The 20,075-nt window shown below is 35.4% G+C and overlaps 1 protein-coding gene across 6 annotated transcripts in view; it reads left to right on the top strand.

Annotated features, from left to right (window-relative positions):
- IMMP2L (inner mitochondrial membrane peptidase subunit 2) overlaps nt 1–20,075 on the top strand; it is a 466,489-nt gene that overhangs the window by 76,183 nt on the left and 370,231 nt on the right. The gene's annotated exons all lie outside the window — the stretch shown is intronic.

Here is a 20,075-nt window from a genome sequence, read left to right as displayed (position 1 = left end):
GTAATTATTCAAGGTTTTAATAATATGCTGACACTTGGTACCTTCATTCTCTTAAAAAAAAAAAAAGTACAATACATAGCTTTTGCACTGGTATTCTACTGGGGCTAAGAGATAAGAGCCAAATTCAAGAAAGGGTTTGCTGGCCAAAAATCCTGAAGCAGGATTAAGCATTAAATTCAGGAAATCATGTGCCATGATCTTAAGTAAGCAATGATCTGCTTAAGAAGTTAAGGGCAAAACATATTTAACAAACAGGGCTTTACATGTAATATGTAATATCAGACATGTCTAGTAATGCCATAATTCTTCACTTGCAGTGTGCTTGTCTTCCATCTGATGGTATTTAGGATTCAGAAAGCGTGCATCTTTGTTCTGAAGTCTAGTCAAAAGTTGTTGGATCCAAAACATAAGCAGAGATGGTCTTTTTTATAGTAGCTTGGAAGTTGATGATCTGCCCAGTTTGGGGGTCATAGGCACTCCTCAACTTGAGGGTGTTTGAGGCAACATCCTAGGAGTATTTCTTTCAGAAATTGTCCATGTCCCTTTATTTGAGACCATAGCCAAGAACAGGAGGGTACTCATGACTCTGATTACTTGGTGGGCAGAGCTTCTGTACCCTGCTGGAAAAAGGAAAAGCTTAATTGTAATCATTGGTCACTTCCCTAGGTCTATATTCTCCAAAGAAGGATTACTTTTTTCACAGTTAAAGCATTTTATGTGTTTCTTGTAATACCTAGAAGAATGTCTTACTAAAACTCCAAGTCTAATTCTTATCTGAACAACTGTTACTAGCGTTGTGTGTTATTTGGAGTGAATTACATGTGCAAGTGTTTGAGTAATGGAATTCCCCAAATAAACAGTCTCAAGATAAAGTATACTATGAATATGGCTACCTAGATGTTTCTGGAGTTAGGTATTTGCTTCATATAATCAGTTGGTTCACAATTAAGGATATGCATCAGTGAAGACAAGCACATAATGAAGATAAAGAATGGCTGTGAAGGCTTCCTGATCTTAATATGAAAGAATTAATGTAATTAACTCAAATATAGGAAGCTCTGGCAGTTATTAAAAGGCTTGGAAATCTAAACAGACTTTTGTATACTGATGGCCTGAGGTGGCCTGCAATTTTGTATATTTTACAGATGCTTTCACATTTTGTACAGAAGGTTTGGATATAAAATTCAGTAGATCAGCTGACATCAATCAAATATGTTGATGCATGTTTGAGGAAAATCTGTTTCTTTCAACTTCCAGCCACAGGGAGGCTTTGGAAAGAAAGGTCACCCCATCGGTGGAATTGCATTCATAGATTTGTAGCAAAATATGTCTGGAGAGACAGAGAGAACATGTAATTAAGGGTTATTGAAACTATGAGGTGTGCCTCCCCAAGTCCAAAGGACTCCTTGTATATTGAGCTGTGTACATTGTACACTGCTGAGGCATAACGAACACCAATTCTTTTTGTATGAGAGATGGGAGAAGAAAAAAGCCAAGAAACTAAGGACAGAGGGGGCTGTAGAAGTGATGGTGCCTGACACAATATCTGGAGAAAGGATTTGGAATGAAATTGGTGAAATAGAAGCAGGAATTTCTCACTGGGTGGTGGAGGAAGCAGCAAGTGATAAAAGGTGGTGAATTGAGGTGATGGGGTCATGTAAAATGATCTGACCTGGCCAGTGCTTATGCTGGTTTATAAACTACTGTTTTAAATTACTTTGAAAAATACGCTGTTTTGATGACCCCTTAGCTTCCTAGGCATGCTGCTTCAAACCTTACTTATTGTTACAAATATAATTGGTTTTTTCTCAGTTTCTTGTCTTAATGTCCACTGGTGCCATTTCAGCCCATTGCTTTTTATCCCATCTGCAATGGAAATGAAGGACTGTGTATTACCCTCCTCTTTACAGTACCTCTGTGTTTTTTGAAGACTTCAAGACTTTAAGTCTTCAATCATGTTATATTAAACAAACTCAATTAATTCTATATTTTCCTGTAGATCATATTTTTAGACCTCTGATTGATATCAATGCTCTTCTCTGGACTTCTGGATTCTCTGCAGTTTGTCCAAATTTTTACAGAATTGTAGTGTCGAAAATAGGACACAATATTTCACTTAAGAACTTACTAGTACTGAATACAGTGGAAAGATTGCTCCATGCATTATAGAATCATAGAATGATTTGAGTTGGAAGGGACCTTAAAGATCACCTGGTTCCAACCCCCCTGCCATGGGCAGGGACACCTTCCACTAGATCAGGTTGCTCAAAGCCCCATCCAACCTGGCCTTGAACAGATTATATATAATCTAAAAAAAGAGATTGTCCGTTGCTATTGGTAAGACAAATAACTGATGGTCATACCCAGCTTTACTATTGGTAGGAATAATTTTTGCTAGTAAGGTACTATTCTCCTGATTTTAAACAAGGATGGCACCTTCATTCTAACAAGCATGACACCATGTCTAACACGTATGTTATAACGTAGTACATTCTGGAGAGTTTTCTTCACTTCCTTTCTTTGATTATCACTATGTTCCTTGACATTTCACATGGTTTACCCTTTTATTTGTGATGTCTGTCAACTGTGTGAGCAGTTAGATCCCAAGATCTTGTTGTTTTTCACCAGCATGTCCCAAAATATCCCTGTTAAGGGATCAAATATATTTCTTTTTAAAAACAACATTACAGTGCTGATTCATGTTTAGTTTATAAAACTCTTTGCCCAAAATGCTTTGTTTTTCCCATTGCAGAGAGAAATAGTATTTCTGCTCAAATGGAAGGTGGCAGTTCTAATCTCTGATGGCAGGCACCCACTCCTTTGTAAAAGAGAATTTATACTTTAGCTTTTGCACAATACCACACTGAAGAAGAGACTGTAGATATCAAAGATCTTGAAAGTATGGTCTGAAAGAAACAGACATAAACATATTTCTTAGAATATAAATTTTGTGTTTCCAGGCATTATTGGAGCACAAGATAAATCATTCTATGTAATCTTATTTGCTGAGCCTTTTCAGAGCAAGTTTTGCCAGTGGCCATCAGTATTCAAATAATTAGAAGTCTTTCTTAGCTGATGTATTAGAGGCAGTGACATTCAGATCATTAAAGATGGGATCCATCTTAAGTATCTCTAGACATCTAGAAGTAGTCATCTAGGCTCCTGTAATACTCAACAGAGGAAATACCACCTTCAGGGGTTAATTCATCAGCCTGTAAGATTGCTAAGTAAAGCTGCATGAATCATTTCAAAGGTATTTCTCTCTTTCTTCACTGACTGAAGAGGGGATTTAGATCTCCAGCATAAACAATGTGTCGACTTCTGTGATGTTTAAGGTCACTTGAGGTAAATCCCTGTGTGGTTTAGAAATTGTTGTTTACAAACCATCCATGAAGCCAGAATAGCTATAGTATAAACATCTCTATTGTGATGAAGTTTATATTCATTTATTTTTTTCAAGAGGGATTATGGATTTATATGTATATAGTAATGTCCCATGCAAACAGATTCTCTAAATATTTTTGTTTACTGATAACATTAAAATGTAAACTTCTAAAGAATACGCTATTTTGTGTGTGCCAGTTTAAGGACATTTTCAGTATCTTCTCTATATAGTTTGGGAATATTCTGATTGTGAGAGCTTTGGGTATTTGGTCAGAAAGTTCACACGATTAAAGAACATTATTATCTCCACTTTTAAATTCACATTAACTGGTACTATTTTTCAGAAGTTCATTGTGGTGAACAAGAAAGGATGATGGATCCTAAATAAACTGTTCTTCAAGTATGCTTCTAACAATTAAAACAGCAAGTAGATTCATAAAAGAAAATTTCACATAATTCAGTCAGGCTAATTTTGCAGCCAGTGCTTGTTCATTACTGAGAACTTCTTACACATAATGAAGAAGGAAAGAAATAAGAACTTGGACTCAGGAGAACTTCTGAGGATGTGATACTTGTTTACTATTGCTCCTGGCATGATGATATCTTTTATCTTCTTCTGCTGCTTTGCTTGCCAGTAAGGAGTGATAATGAAGGCTGATTTTTTATTTTTTTTTTTTTTTAAGGGCTTACTGCATACTCCGAAAGGTGTGAGGATAAAAGATTTCAGATAGAACCAGTACATTAGTCCTTTTATAAAAGCCCCGTCTTCATTATCTTATGAGTATAATGAAATGGAAATCACAGAAAATGAAATAAGTCATAGCTAAACATTTACTGGAGACTTGGATGTAAATCAGTATGGTTTGGAGTTCTATTTCTGACGAAGACACTGAATCCTTCCTGTGATTCTATTTAAAGTGACACCTGAGTTATAGTTTTGACTGGATTTGTGCTGCCTCATAAGCAGGACATAAAACAAATTATGCACATCAAATTATTAGAAAAAAAATTAGGTTTCTGTTGATTAAAACAGGCACTAAAAATGTGATGTGTCTTATTGCTACAGGAAATGAAAGAAATTTGTAACCGCTGGCTCCCTTTGATAATGATCTCTGATTTCTATCTGTTTGCAAAATATATAATTCTGGGTAATTTCTAAACTTCATTCTGCTGTCTAGTTGAGGTATAACATACACCGCCACTTGGGATACCTCTCAGTCTGTCAGGCAGAATCAGTGAGTATGTGGAGAGTTGAAGGGCATGTTAAAGTTGCAAATGAAACAGTTATGTGGGAAGTTGGTGCAGTAGTTTCTCCACTGTTTAATGATAAACAGTTACACAGATCACTTCCCAAGCTATATATCTTGTTCTGGCCTTTCAATATTATACAGATCTTCCCCCACCCCCCCACCCCCGCCCCGACACACATGAATTCTGTCCAAAATCCAACTCTTATCTAATCCAAGAAGCAATATACTTCTAATTTATCCGTATTGATTCAAGACACAGGTCATAGATACATGCAATACTGCTTGTAGTTTTCTCCAGGCTTTTTGTTTGCTTGGGGTTTTCAGGGATGGGCTGGGGTGTTGGGAGGGCTTTGCCTTGTCCTTGAGTCTTTGAGTTTTGAGTTCCTTTTGAGACATGTAAATGCTTCAGCAATTTTCCAATTGCTGCTTGAGATAGGAGGCTTAATCTGGGACTCTGACATGTCAGAAGAACTATGAGGTATTGCTTTCTGATTAATATTTTAGGTTAATAATCTGGTCAGCAGTGTAAGGCATATAAATGTGCATTGTGATTAAATTCCATTTCAATAGAAAATTTCAGATACAATTTTTTAGAAAGTCCAGGGGAGCATGTCAATGAAAAAAAAGAATGTATTCCAGAATGTTCAAGTCTATATTCAGATCTTTGCAAGACTTACCTTAGATTCAGACAATGATTGAAGCATTATAATGTGCATTTAAATTATAATCTTTACATACCCTTTGCCAAGTGAAATTAAGTAACCAATTTTTATATATGGTGTATGTGAAGAAGGACCAGGATTGAGATAAGAAATTCTAGCACAGTAGGTAGGCAAGGATTTAAATTGGTCAGTAACGGCATAAGCCTTTAACTCCTGGGAATTTGGGCATCTAGTCTAAACAGCAAGGTAACCTCTGTGTCTTCTCAAGATTCTAAAATTTGGCCTTAAATTTTTAATTTTTTTAAAGAGAGTCCACCTTTCAAAAATGGAAGAAGGATGAGTAAAAAAGGAGTGAAGTAGTACCGCTTTCCTCTTTCACTAATGGACCCCTGCCTTTGGGGGGGCTGTGGCTCACCCATTCTCCGACAGAGGAGATTTAACACCCGGGAGTATGCCGTGACTATGGTGCCATAGGGTATTCTGGAATAAAGGTTTCTTTTCTTCCGCAAGCTTTAGCAACATAATCTTAGGCACTGAGTGAACTGAGGTGCCTGCAGGGCTTTGTGAACCTCAGAAATGTTTAAATGTTGGACTTAAAATCAATGAGGTGCCTTGTGTCCCATGTTCTTACTTCAACTTTCTCCCCCTTGTGAGTACACAAAGAAATACGAAGTTACGCAGGTACAAATTGCTATTAGTTTAAAAAAAATTTCAAATTTTTCTACACTATTCCATATTGGTGTTTTTATAAGTAGTTAGTGTATTATCTTTAAGCTGTAGATTTTGGAATCCTAGCACTTGAACTAATTTTTCAGTTCTGTATACTTTTAATGGATTTCTACCATTACGGATGCTATGTTTGAGTCAACTCATATGTCATCTCTTCTGAGAGCTAGTTATATGTCAAAAACTAAAGCTTGAAAAACTCTTAACGGATTTGGGTCAGATTCTCAGGTCATGCAAATTGGCCTGTTATCACTGAAATTAATGGAGCTGTACTGCTTAATACAAACTGTAGATTTGGTTTATTGCTTCCAGGTATATTAACTGATGATGTTAACTGTGTCCTAAAATGCTCGCTTTCTCTTGTCCAGATTGCTGATGCAGTGGGTAGTGCTCTTTGAACTACATTCCTGAATATGAATTTCCTTTTCACTTTGCTGAATGTTCTCTTTAAATTACATTTAGAGTCAGAAAGTCACAGGTAAAATATCAGAAGTTATACACACTGTTGAGATCCACACTAGCTAGAAAGGGCTGGTGCTGGCTCTGATTAGAGCAAAAGAGATCCTTTTGTCCTCTCTATTCAGGAAAACTAAGTTCTGTCTGAAAAGCCTTTCAAATAATAGTTCCTTCATTTTCTTTCTCTTGCTTTAACCAGGAGTTACCTGAAAGAGGTGATCATATTAAATATTATGCAGAAAAAATTACCTGAATATTCTTAATCTTTAAAGAAGTTGTCCTGTAGTTTCCTCTAAACTTTTTTTTTTCTTACTCTATCTTTCTCTATTAGAAATAAGAATCTTTTCATAATGAATGTAACAAATTGAGGAAAAAAATTAAAATATTTTATAATATTTTAAAATAACATAAAAGGTTTCATTTTAGGTGTAGCTTGTTTTAGATACATTTGTGTTGAAGTAGCTAAAGGAAGTGACTGAGAAGTGAGAAATTCCAATAGTTTTTGTCTTTGGGGTATTGATCAGTACTTGAAAATGTCTACTCCATTCAGTTGGTGTATTTTCAGATGATGGAGAAAATACACCAAAGAATGATATATTATCTTACTTTTATTCCTGTTGAAACTGCATAAGTTTTGTATTTAAATATTGTATCTACTGGGTAAAATTGCTTTTTTATCCACATGCTTAGGAAAGCATTGTAGATCTTTGAAAATGCATGACATGTTGTAATTCAGTAATGCCATACATAATTAATAAAATTCATTTAAGTTATTTTCTAATTTGTAGACCACCTAAAAAAAAAAAAAGCCACATTATAATTGTATGGTCCCTGATAGAAGTTTTTTTTAATCTGTATTCTAACTAAAATGTGTATGGTTACATGGGGTTAAATAGTCTTGAGTAATGTATAAAATATGGTTAGAAATTCTTCGAGGAAACAGCTTTTTTTCCAGGCAATTTTAAAATAATGCTGCTGGAAAATTATTTATATTGGAAGAGCAAATTGGTTTTTTACTCGGTAAATATATTGTGACTAAGAACTAAATGTTGCTGGATTTAATTATTCGGCATACATCTAATGGTAACAAGCTGAATTTCAGATAAACATTTTTATATCCTGTGAAATCATTTGGAGTTTCAGGATCCTTGTTACCACAGCCTTGGATAGATCCTGGTATTGTAATCTCTGCCAAGAAGCAATTTTGACATATGCAAAGCAGCTGGTACTTATTTACAGAGAAGAAAAGGGCGGTGTGAAGGCTGTGTGAGGTGGGATGCTGGGCAGACAGCGTGTGCAATATGAAAAGAACAAGCAGAGAATTGTTGGAGAACGGTGGATCCTCAACTGCCTTTTGCAGTGAGTCTCTGTTGCAGTACGGGTCCAGTCTTTAGCTGTTATCGTTAGAAATTACCTCACATCTATTCTGTAAATTTATAAAAGTAAAACCAAACAATAAACTCACGTGTCTTCCAAAAAAATCCATATACTAAGTTGTTTCAGTGAAACACCTCTAATTTTCCAAGAATAAGAGAAGTTGTGGTTTAATAATTTGTAGTACAAGTTACCAACCCTAGCTTCTTTGACGTAGGTGCGCGGTGTGTAAGATGTTTGCAGTTACATAGCTGGTAACGTTTGAGACTGGCCAGCCCATCTGCTGGATGGGCTCCTGCTTTGGGTAGAATATACTGTGAGACGGAGCAGAACATAAGCATCTGTGGAAACAATCAGGTTTTGCAAAATTGTACAAAACCGTTCCAGTCCCCTCCCCTCCCCCCAACAGTTTTTCCAGCTATTTTAAAAAAAATAGTGTGTTTACTTTTGCTTTGGAAAGCCTCATTTAATAGAGGAGCTCTATTTCTAGATAACCTCTTTGTACCTTTCCTTTGAAAGTCTCTGTATCAAGATTATCTTTCTTTTTAGGGCATTTATACTACATTTCTGTGTGTGTGTGTGTGTGTGTGTGTGTGTGTGTGTGTGTGTGTGTTTTCCCCCTGTTGAATTTGACAGTTCGTAATGAGTTGTATTCCATTGAATCAGTATGTTTCATTTCATGGATTATTATTGAAGTACTGGAGTGTGATGGCTGTCTCTGGGCTGTTAGGTTTATCAGGTTAATCTAGCTACTTAAGAAATATTAAAATGACATACCAAAATCTTGTGAAATCTTCACTGAAGAAAATTACTGTGGGTTCTACCTTGGTAAATAAAATAGCATTTTTTAATAGGTTGTTTTTAATACCCAAAGGCAATAGTCCACATTATGGACTTAATGGCCTGTGAAGAATTCTGGAAGGCATAACAAGGACTTTGAAAACAGTAACTTCAGGATTTTTTTGTTCTTAAATTAAATGAGCACAAAAATCAATCTGATTCCTCCCCTTTAATTTGCTGTAGGTCTCCAAGATTCAGGTTTTGAACAATATACCAAATGTCAGCCTGAAGATAATTCTTATGTCCAAAACATGGAAAGTAAAATGGGGGAATAATACTGACTATTAACTGATGATTAAGATATCTGAAATAACTAAAGCTTCTTTTTCTTTTTCTTTCTTTCTTTTTTTTTTTTTTTTAATATTCTGGATTAAGCAATAAATAGTTTATCTGAGGAGGTAGTCTAATATTAGATCTCTCAATTTCTCCAATTTAAATAATTTTTCTTTAGTATTATATGGATAAAGCTACGTTTTTTTTAACTTTGTGTAGGTTTTATATATTCAAATGAAGTCTTTGTAGCACTTCATAGTGCTACACTTTGTGTGTAGCACACAAACACTCCATACGGGCAGAGTTGTTGTCCTGTGACTGAATTAATGTTGCTTGTTTTATTTTTAGGGGAAAAAAGCAGTATTTCAAAGGATGTGGTGGGTGCGTAGGTCAGATGTCTCATAGTATTCGACTCAACTAGTATTGCCTGTATATTTTGGAATTTCTCATGTGGTTGAGATCTCTTACGTGAAAACCAGACAGTTTAGCAAGCTTGTTTTTTAATTGGTTCTGGCCTTGTAAACAATCAAATGAAAATTATTAAAGTATAAGAAACATTGTTTGCCTGCATAATAAAATAGATACAATGTGAGTTTAATAGTCTTATGCAAAACTACACACACTATTAGCATGCTAATCTTAATAGTTTGTTACCATACTTGCATTATCTTTAGCTTAATGAAAGCAGGTATAGAAACCACTAACAGATCATATTTCAAAAAAGCAGTTCTCCCTCTAACTGAATCACTACATAGATTGCTTTTATACCTCTATACCATGTAATTTACATGCATATGTAAATGATACCTAATAATTGCATAGATGGTAATATAACTCTTAGTATACTTACTGTACCTGTTAAATGCTGATTAACATCCTTTCTATACTGTGGTACCTGTAAAGTTTTAGCACGTTAAAAATTAAATTTGCAGATGCGTAAAAGGACACTGCTTGAATTTTTTATAGCATAAACTGCTGCTACAACATCATTATGCTTAGTTTGAAAACATTCCAAATCTAATATTTAACTTACCACAAAAGTAATTGCTCTTGTTACTGCAGTAAGAGGCCTGTATGCTCTTCCTTAAATTAAATTGCTAGATAATTGTCTTAATTTTATGTTCAGTGTAGAAACACTTTTTCTGCTTTAGACAAAAGAACATTGTAATCAGGCTTCTTGAAGCCCTGCATAGTTTTGTTTTATTTATCTCCCTAGACATTAGCACTTAAAAGTCTTTATGCTAACAACAAATACTTTAATGCACTCATAACATTGTAACTATGATTTTCCAAGAATAAAAGCTTTACAGGTTCTGTAAGGAGGTGGTAATGTCCTAGACTAATTGCAATAACTGGAAAATAGACCTCCTTTTGAGCATGTGAGCCTCGTTAAGTCTGAAATAGCAGGAGAGGTCTTGAAGTGCAACTGTACAAGTTTAACCTGTTTACTGAGCTGCATCATCTGAAAGAAAAAATAGTGGTATCTGTGGAGCAGGGGTGGAGTAAGGAGAAAGGATATTACCCAGAGAAGAGGCAGTAGAGTCATTAAGTCCTTTCAGGCAGGGAGAGAGAGATGAATACGAAACGTTGTGTTAGGGATGAGTGAGAATTATAAAGCATCAGAATCTTAATGTTCTCTGTTGTGTTTTTTAGCACCCTTTGGAGTTTTAGCTCTCAGAATCATCTGCGTTCTCTGAGTCTCCCTCAGAGTCAGAACTGAGAGGTTTAGAACGCTCTGAAAGATTTGATGGATTTCTCTAGAGTGGTGTGTTTATTTAGTTAAGGGTCTGAGATTGCTGAGCTGGGCATTGTGAGAGTGTGATACACGGTGAATGTTAGTGGTGTCTGAGGGCTTACTGTATTTTACAGCTTTCTTGGGGTGTTTCATGAAGCACCTGGTTTTATAATGATGGGTATGATAGTTTGCACATTTTTTATGTGTAGTAGTTTGTGGGTTTTCTTTTTTATGTTGAGTACAGTGGCTAAGAAATTGATACTGCTGTAGGTTGTATTTGAGATTCAGTTTGATGAAGAAGTAGTGGTTGTTGAATCTTGTAATAGAAATTTGAGGGACTCCAGAAAATAAGAATGTTATCTCTGTATTTTGTGTGAATAATGAAATGGTGCTACATTTAATGTCTAATTTGTAACCTGACATGCTGTCGATCGGTCAGTATTGGCAGCTGTGGATGAGATTGGAAGCAGTTTATATTTGGGCAAGAAGTCTGAGTATTGGCTTTGTTCTTACTGAAGATAGACCATCATTTGCTGTTGTGGGATGGGCCAAAATGGTGGTGGTTTTACTTTTTTTTTTTTTGCGTGTATGGAAGAAATCTTTTGTGTTTCCCAGAAAACTAAATTATTGAGCAGTTGGAGGCTTGATGAAGGTTTCTGTGAATTCCATTGATTCTTCAGTCAGAGTATTCTCTTGCATGCAATAGAAATGTGATAGGATTTCCTTCCTTGTGGTTTTTAAATATGCTCGGTCTGTGAGTGACAGTACAGATTGTACTGTTTTTCTAGGAGCTGGAAAGGATGGGATTTGATGTCAATAATGTGAAGCAGGATGCAGAGTCTCTGTTAAGACCTGGTAGCAGGTGGGGTCAATCAGTTGTTGCTGCAGTTTATAATTACAATATCATATTTCTGTTGACTTCAACAGAAGAATGATTGATGAAGTCACGAGCAAAACCAGCCATCACCACCACTTTTCTCCCTCTGAAGAGAATATATGAAGTCCTTGGCTGTGGTTATTAAATCAGCAGGCAAAAGATGAGCTTACGAGGAGAGAGATCAGATATGAAGATGGACTTGTGTATCTGAAAGATTAGCTGTTCAGCTCTTCACATTATAAGGTTCCAACTGAGAGGGAAAGAAACTGTGAGACATGGGCAAAATAAATAATTCTTGGAGTTGATTTTATTTTCTTTCCTTATCCCATTACCTTCTGGGAACAAGAATAACTTTTGAAGTACATTTCAGACAATTATAGTGGAAACTTTAACAAGCTGCGATACCTTAAATGAAAAGTATATAGATTGCCAAGGGCAAAATGGGGTGGTGACTACAGAATGAGGTTATAAGCGTACTTGAGAAAGAACTGACATTAAACATCCATCTACTTGATCACTTGTTACTGAAATAACTCCACTCTGCAGACCCTGTACCTAGGTATCTCTGTTAGGTCGGTGCTGGAGACCTAAGGCAGCCATGGCAGCAAGACTTCAGATGCCACTTTCCAGAGGTCTACCTGGAAAGCAGCTTAGAGTCACAGCAGTCAATACCCCCCATGACTTGTCCTCTGTAATGACTTTCAATATCTGCACTCTTAATAATTCTGATTGGTATTGACTCTCAGTAGTTAAATAACCTAGAGCTAATAAAATGCTAGCCAATGCTATGAAAACAGTCAAAAGTACTGACAGCGCATGGGGAAGGTTTAGCAGATTTTCATGTTTGAGGTATCTTTTTAGCTGTGTTTTGATTGAGACTAGGTTGCATGTGTTTATTTCTATTCCAGTAGAAAACCTTGTCATTTTGCATTAGACACATACTTGTCTTTGCATATGCAGAACCAGGCATCCTTACAGAAATGCAGAGAAGATAGTTCTGCGAGATCCATGATGAGTGGGTCTTTAAAACTTCTTCGTTGATTTCTGCAGTGACAAATGGAATTTTTCCATGAGGGGCAGCAATGGCATCGATATTCCTCTGGTCATTTGAAGAGCTGAATCATTCCCTTTTCTGACCTATGAAATCTGTTATTCCATTTTTTTGGATAGGAGAAAAGAATGGTTTAACATGAGATAGCAGAAAGGAAATGTTTCTCTAGAAGACTTGAGTGTAGGAAGAGGTGGCTGGTAGAGTAGGTTGAGTGCTGCTGAGGAATGTGTGTCTCCTGACAATTGCTTGCTATGTTTTGCAAAACTTAGGATAGAAAATGATAGTTACAGACATGAAGAGAAAGTTTCAATCTCAGAACAACCGGAGGATAGGATTGTAATAAAAGTTACAGTTACTCAGGGGAACAGAACGAAGTTATGTATTACACTCATTCTAATGCCAAGGTCAAGTCAAAACAAAGACTTTTGTTGTAGTTCTTACCTGCTCTTATAATTTATACCTGAATGGAGGTCTGTGGGCGTATGATGGCTGTTTGATTTGCATGAGTATTCAATATTAGGAAAGACAGCATTTTTTTTTTTTTTTTAAGGCTCTGCAGTATTTACCATGAAATAGGTAGCTTCCTAAATAGCAAGTAGGTAGAAAAGTTTTAGGAAGCAAAAACAGATGATATTTTACCTATAAAATATCTCTCTACCTCATTTTGGAAAAAAAAGGAAAAAAGAAAAAAGATTCCTTTAGTAGGAAATCAGTCGAATGAAACGTATGAAAATGCTATCTCCATATAATTGATATAAATAAATGAACTGTAGCCATTGCATCTAACAGGCACTTGTGTCTGTACATGCTTCTTTGTGTCACATCTGTGCATGCTTCTCTGCCATCCAGACAAACTAATTCAAGGTTCTGATTTATAAGATCCTATCAATTCAGAGATATCAGAATTCCCTGCAAGATGATACTGAAATCCGAATCGTGTGTGAGTCCGTTCAGTGCAAGGTGACATTGAATCCGAGTGACCCTGGAGCAGACAGGTGTTCCCGGTAGTCAGCAGAGCTGTAGGGGATGCTGACAGGAGGATTTGACAAGCACGAAACATTCACTGCTGGCTGGGAATGTACTCCTCATTGTCTCATGGTTAAACAAATCTAATACCAAATCCTCCCTTTCCTCGCCCCTCAAAACCCCATTTCAAAGTGGTTTTCTACATTCAAAGGCTAGGTGATACATAAAACCCCGTTTTGTTTATGGATACAGGTCTCGATGTGAAAAAGACTGAAGTGTCTAGGGGTAAAAAAGACTGAAGTGTCTAGGGGTAAAAAAGACTGAAGTGTCTAGGGGTAAAACTGCACCATAGATGCTCCTAGATAAATACTTCGATGAGGCATAGTAATGAAACAATCTTGTTGCTTAACAAAATTGTGTATTTGCAAATTAATCAACCCAGTAGCGTGTCCCACCAGCAAATCGGTCATGTCAAAGCATTTAGAATCACAATGGGAAAACCCCCACTTTTTAATGGTCTCAATCAGTAAAAAAACCACTTTGATCATAGAAATATTTTTTTAACCCTGACATTTTCACATCTCTAAAATTAGATCTTCATAATTGAGTAAATGTTTTGTTGTGTTTTCAGTAAGTTTTATATCTTTTCTGTAGTATTTGGTGTGGTTTCTTCAGAAAGTGAACATTTTATTAGCTGTATTTGCTTCAGAAACATTTTGATAGTATTGTTATTTGCATACTCCATTTTACATCTAGGAAACTAGAGGAAATTAAAGCCAAGATTATGCAAAGCATTTACTATCTTAGTGTCCGGATGTTAGTTCAGGAAAAGTGTTGAACGGTAAAGAATTTTATCATTTCTTTTCTTGCTGACTTTTTCCAAAACTTGATATTGAAGCTTTAACCTTCAAGCTGGCCTTTGTATTGATAAAGCTTCTTGTTCAAATTTAGGTGCTTTTTAGACTGTGCTTTTTTCTTAAACTGTCATGGGTGACACAAGAAGTTCTGTGCATCATAAAGCTCTTGTATTAACAAGAAGAAGATTTGCATTTGTTTCAACAAAATAATTATGAGCAATATTTACTTTACTGAGAACGTCAAAACCTGTTTTTTTCCCCTCTTCTAATAATTTGTTTTTATTGCTGTCTAAGAATGTTTCAAAAGGAAATATCTACATGCATTTTTTTTGCACTGGAGGTTATATGTCTTCTCACAGGCAAAAAGCCTCATATATATTATATATATTAAATTCCAAGCCATTCATGTACGTTACTGCCATGCAAATATTATTTAATGCCTAAAATACTTCTAAAGCAAAATTCAATAAATGCAAAATTCTCCGTGGAGTGGCAGTTGAAAAACTCATAAATTTAGATTACACAGTCATGTCAGTGAATTCAAATTAATGAAATGGCATCCCACACAAGCACTACAGTAATTTACATATTAATTTCCGCTAATGTTTTTTTATGGCTGTAACAGACTTGTACTAGTCATATTCGATAAAATACAACAGATTGCGAAACAACAAACAGTGAGCAGTTGGGTATGATTTATCTGTTGTTCCATTGGATCCTCATTTTCCCAGGAAAATGCTCTGTCTACATTATTAATGTCTGACAATTTTCTTGTATTCATGCCCTGAAGCAGAATATGTCTGTTAATTTTGTGTAACGGCTGCTTTCCTAACAAATGGTATTTATTTTTCATATTATGACAATACCAATAAATAGAAAGTAAAGCTAGCTTTGTGGAGTTGGACACTAATGTGAAACACACATTTCTGTGTGTACAAGATGTACTTATTTTAGGTTACAGAGACGTAAATACAATTTTCACTGGATTTTGTATGCTTTCATTCTATACCATAGTCCCTACTTTGATACTCAAAAAAATCTCAAAAACTTCTAATAGGTTAAAAAATGAATACATGCTGTCAATTTAAACAGTACGTAAATATCAGATAACTTTGAAATCAATATTTCTTTCCTTAATGGGAGTATTAGCATTACATGACTACTCATATACATGTAATCCTAGATCCTAGGAAAGAAATGTCCTGCTTGTATAGAGTTGTGAGCCTTTGTGGGAGAAATATGCCGTAAAATGTTTACTGTTGACAGGGTTACTGTGGATAGTGAGATTGTGTTTAGCATTAATGTTTTCAAGGAAGAACCTGCAATGTCTGTATCTGTATACTTGTATAGAAATATCATGCTTGGTTTTTTTCTATTCTTTCTTGTAATTCTGGCAATAAACTTCTCCCCCTGGAATCTCAGACGACTTAATTTCTCATCTCTTTTTACTACATATAATTTGCATTATTCTGTGTTATATTTTATTATTGAATTTGACTTCAGAAGTTCAAAAAAGAAGTATTGGATAATTTTCATGTCTAGGTCAAAATAAAAATAAATGAAAAGCAAAATGTTTTTGGAAGTTTTTAGGCAAGGGAGTATATTAGACAAACTTCAGTGTGACTGTTTAATAATGCTGAAATACTGATACAAACCAAAGTGCTTTAATGAAGTTGCTGAATGTAATGGTTCAGGATATGTTTTGGAAATAAGGAGTATCTACTGTCTACTCCAGCCCATACCTTTGCTAATTATTTACAGGTATTACCCATTCCTGGCTACCCAGAAAGGATGGTCTCAGCTTCACGTAGTTGTTTACAGTGCCATCCTATATATATTCCAGTGGGATGGTTATTAGCTGATTGTTGTGTCTTTCACTAGCTGTAATTGCTTACACTTCTAAACGTTTTTAGCAATTTCCAAGCTAAACACAATCTTGATTCAGTGCTACATGTGCATTAAGATGTAGATTAGAGAAATTTTAGGTAAGAAAGCATTTCCAAGTTAGATTTCTTTTTCTTTCTGCATGGATAGAATGAAACAGTGAGATGGCTTTTTCCACATTTTTCTGACCTCTTCGATTTCATGGTGATAAATTTCTGTTCTGGTTTTATAGCTTAGCCTGCGCCCAGCCTTGTGCTTTGCGGGTCCTCAGACCTGTCCCGTGGCAGGTAAAATACGTCTCTAAATACTGCTTTCAGCACAGTGTGCAGTCGTACAACTCTGATCCTCGTGTCTTAGTAATGGCTGCATTTTCTTGATTTTGGAAATGAAGAATCAGAGGCTCGCCAAATCTAAAGACGCTTTATGTATTTCAGTTTATTTTTACCAAAGTGGAATGCTTTTAGAAGTATATTCTGAATGCTCAGAATGATTCGCTGCTAAGAACAGTGGCAATGGGAACAGAAAGTGAAATCTTGTGACAATACACCTACAAATGCTTTTCCCTGAGTGTGCCCTTTTTCAAGGGATACTAGATTTGCAATGTGGTGAGGGGCGTTGTGTCCTAATGCAGCTGTAATCTGATAATAGTATTTGAATTATTGCAACCTTTGTCAAAATTTGTGGTTTATTTAAGAAATATCATGTACAGAATTATTTGAAATTTTCTTGGAAATGGCTATAATGACTAGTGAAAGGAAGGTAAAATTCAAGCTTCATACTTCTATTTTTACTTTGTACTCCACGTATCTTCCCTTTTTATTTTTTTTTTCTTTCCAAGCATGCTTTCTTATTTTATCATTACTGTATTTTTTCATGTACGTATGGAACTGACCTTTTTCCAAAGCGACATTAACTAAGAGTACAGGAATGACTATGCTGGCTCAGACCAAGGTCTGCTTAGCTCAGCATCCCCTTCCCAGAAGTATTATCTAGTCTTTGTGTTGTACTCTTTCCATTATTATACACAGACAATATCTTTCTTCTTGTATAAAAATTACATTGCATACTTAAATGGTGAGACACAAACTGTACCCAAATCTGTATTTAGAGCTGTAAAATGATCAACTTAGCCATACTAGTTGATTCTATATCAGCCATTTGGAAACTTCCCCTCCTTTTCCCAGATGACATCAGTATACACGAGTCTGTGCAAACAGATCAAATAAAATGAGGAAGATTACTTGTCCTCAGAAGGCTGTCTGAATTAGTCAAACTTGATAAAAGTTTGTGCCTATAGAAATTTCAAGTGTTTGGGGGGAAAAGTTAAGGGCAAATTTAAGAAAAACAGACTAGAAGATAATAAGTAGCAGTCAAAATTATTTTTGCTCATAAACAGAGCAAGTTTTGAAGGACATAATTTTTCCTACTGCATTGAAAGTAGATTCTGAGGAAAAGATTTCAGTAATGACATGGTACATTTATAAGGCTGTTCTCAGCTTTAGTCACACAATTATTTTGTATTTCTCCATGTAAATATGTATTATGCAGCTCTTATGATATCTAACATTATTCTTGCAGGAAAGAGAGAATGCCTTGGGTGGTACAGATTATACGTGTTAGCAATATCATGCATATTAAATTAATTAATATTAATTGATAACATTTTACAGTATTATTATGGGGCTTCTCGTTAAGTGGTGGAGAGAATTGCTAAGTGACCTATTGTTTCTAAAACTATTCTTAGGAATATCATTTGAATTACTATGAAATGGTAAAATGTATTTGGTTATCTTGTAAATAGTTAAATAACAAATCTGTATTCAGTGATAGATTTTCTTAAAAATCAGGGTTTCCATTTGTACATGGAATAAAACAAGAACCTTACCATGAACTTCGTGAGAGACAGTAGAATGTTAAAGGAAAGCATTTCTTTAAAGTTTCCTCATTTTTGAGATAATCTTAAAAATAATTGTTTTAGTTGCCTCAAGCGACAATTTTCATAACCTGTCCACTCTCATGTTCATTCAACCCATGTTGTTGAATAGTGAAAGTGGGCAAGGAATAGGGCCTCAGGGGGTCTAATGTTGGTTTTCCTTTGCATTGTGTTGCCCAGAAATAGGTTGTTTTATGGGATGTTTAGAAGTCTTTGAAGCCTAATACCAGTTAAGTGTGTGGCTAGTTTTGATTATCAAAGCTGGTAATCTTAATATGAGATGTGAAAATCTTATTTTCTTTAAATAGTCTCAGAAAAAAATTGAAGTTTTAACCATTATAGGTGTTCCTGCAGCTATGCAAACAGTTTACCATATATATTTATAAAAAGATTATAATAGTTTTACAGAATTATCAGTAAACAGAGCAGATTATTTTTTACAAATGTATTGTTTTTAAATCTTTAATACATCTTTGAAATGAGTGGTTTCTAGAATAAATTATTTGCTAACTATTCTGATATGAATATTTGCTATTTGTTTCTTGCAAGTTTTAACTAATGTCTTCTTCCTTGGATGAATAAACTAAGCTTTTCAAAGTGGAGATGCACCTGAAAAATTTAAATAGTGCTTATATCCTTCTGACAACTTAATGAAGCACTTTCCTTGTCTGGTTTTTTTCCTAGAAAAATAGACAGAGGGAGGTGGGGAGTAGAGGAAGAGAAGAAGGTGTGGAAGGAAGAGAGAGAAAGAGAGCAGGGAGAGAGACCTGAAATCAAGCAGACTTAGAACTGTTTCAAACTCCTAAAACTTGCATATTTGTTTGGGGGGGTTTTTTTTGTTTGTTTTTGGTTTGTTTGGTTTTTTTTCTGTACTGTGTTTCACTGTGCAGTGTACATAGTACTCCTTAATGACAGTGTGTGTGTTTGTTATAATTTGCTGAGGTTTACTCATTTCATTTACTGCATTTCATTCAGCTGAGATGTTTTTGTCCTCTCCAGTCTCCTATGTTGTGAGTTGTTGTTTTTTTTTTTTTTCCTGCAGAAGAACTGGAACTACAGTAAAATCTTTCTTTCCTTTCAGTCCAGCTCAGATCGCCTGCATTTATACCCCCTAGCTCGCAGAACGTTTTCTCACAGGATCCTTCTGTGGCATCATGCTTGTTATTTACCATGTCATAGACAAAATCTTTCCCTTCACTTTATTGCATTTATAAATCTTTTCCTTTTGTATGTTGAAAAGGTAGAAGAGAGAAAGTAGAGTAATGTTTGTCCTCTCCCCTTATTCTTTGGTTAGAACCTGCAGGTAAGAGAGACAGAAATCTCTGAGGAAGTAAAAGCTAAATAAAAAATATTATTTCTTCAATTTCTTTCTTGATCTATAATGTGCATTCTGGAGTGGGTTTGGTATTGGATGAGCGATGGAAATAGACAGCAGTAAAATTTTTTATAGTCCAGAAATGTGGACCAGGAGAAATGGGCCCTGACATGATACACTTAAGACCTTCCAGTAATGCCCATGTTCACAGAAAATTCAAAGTGTGGGTAAGGAGATCAGATATGAGGCAGCACGTTACTTAATGTTGCTTTGTATGGATCAAGGAAGATGGAGAATTACTGGTATGGAAGCCAGCTCCTGCAAAGGCTATTCTGCAGCCCGAGGCAAAATTCTGTTTGAAGCTTTCACGTTGTATGTATTTTGTAAAGTGGGTTTTCCTTTTTAATCTTTTTTTTTTCCTCTACATTGCACTGTTCTTTCTTTTTCATTTCTTTGTACTTCAGCGATTTACTACTAAACATGTGAAAACTC

This window comes from Buteo buteo, chromosome 28, assembly GCF_964188355.1.
Source record: "Buteo buteo chromosome 28, bButBut1.hap1.1, whole genome shotgun sequence".
NCBI classification, from domain to species: domain Eukaryota; kingdom Metazoa; phylum Chordata; class Aves; order Accipitriformes; family Accipitridae; genus Buteo; species Buteo buteo.
Note: the sequence above shows the minus strand (reverse complement) of the source record. Positions and strands in the feature narration are given on the sequence as shown.